Source organism: Propithecus coquereli, unplaced genomic scaffold (genome assembly GCF_000956105.1).
Source record: "Propithecus coquereli isolate 6110/MARCELLA unplaced genomic scaffold, Pcoq_1.0 Scaffold289, whole genome shotgun sequence".
Taxonomy (NCBI): Eukaryota; Metazoa; Chordata; class Mammalia; order Primates; family Indriidae; genus Propithecus; species Propithecus coquereli.
The window spans coordinates 949,089-950,271 of NW_012148496.1; the positions used below are offsets into that span (position 1 = coordinate 949,089).

At 35.3% G+C, this 1,183-nt stretch overlaps 1 protein-coding gene across 1 annotated transcript in view; it reads right to left on the reverse strand.

Moving 5' to 3' along the window:
• Window positions 1-1,183, reverse strand: part of STXBP3 (syntaxin binding protein 3) — a 58,753-nt gene that overhangs the window by 17,832 nt on the left and 39,738 nt on the right. The window lies entirely within an intron of this gene.

Genomic DNA, 1,183 nt, shown 5'->3' on the forward strand with positions numbered 1-1,183 from the left:
CAATGGCCATTGACCATTTGAAATGTAGCCAAAAACATATTTCAAAGACTTAGTAGGGAAAAAAGAATGTAAAATATCTCATTAATGATTTTTATATTGATTATATGTTGAAATAATATTTTAAATACATCAGGTTACATCAAATTTTTTCTCTTCTGAAGAGACAGGGTCTTGCTATGTCATCCAGGCTGGATGCAAACTCCTGGGCCCAAGCAATCCTACCACCTTAGCCTCCCAAGCGGGTGGGACTACATACACACACATCACCGTGTCCAGCTTATTATTAAAATTAATTGCATATCTTTCTTTTTACCTTTTAACATGGCTACTAGAATATCTAAAATTGCATTCAGCTTGTATTCTACTTCTATTAGAGGGCAATGATCTGAACAGTTGAGGTATGATACAAAAACCTCTCAAAACAAGTAAAATGTGCCTTCGCAGTACTCCGCAGGACGCTACGTTAAATGCTCCACCCACTGAAAAAGTCCTGCCAACAATGCTGTCCTGAAATAATGTTCTAAAAACTTAAATCACCCCATTCATCCAAAAATGCATGATCACAGATTAGGAGAGACTGCTTACTAAGATACCGTATAGCTACTTATAAATGTTGCTGGACAACGATATATTAAATACTGCCTAGATGGGTCCCCTGCAAAGAGAAAGTCAGTGATTCTACAAAAATTAACCATACACCAAGCAAAAAATTAGGTTTTTAACTTACAAAGTTCATTTGGAAATCTATTATGAACATAGGCATTTCTGACTGCACATACCTGTTCAGTTTTGCAGAGCTTTTCTATATTAAGCTTGAATTTATTCATGCAATCTTCTGCTAAGTTAAGATGGACAACTTGCTGAAAAACAGAAGAAATCAATCATTTAAAACATTTTACTTACTTTTTGTGCAACTGGTGATATTAAACTTTTGAGACAAGCCTGAAGGAAAGTATGGGCTCAGATGAAGGAAGGTAGCATGTAAGCAAAGGAAAAGCTTAAGAAAGGAAGTGAGAATGCGATCTGCAGGAGACAATCAACAGACAGCAAAAATAGAATGGAAGTGTTGAATTTGTGTTGAGTGTGAGAGTAATGAAAAATAAAGTGAGGGAAAAAAAAGTAAAGTCTTTGAAGTTTATCAGGAAAAGTTTCAATTTATATCATTGATTACTGACTGGGGTGC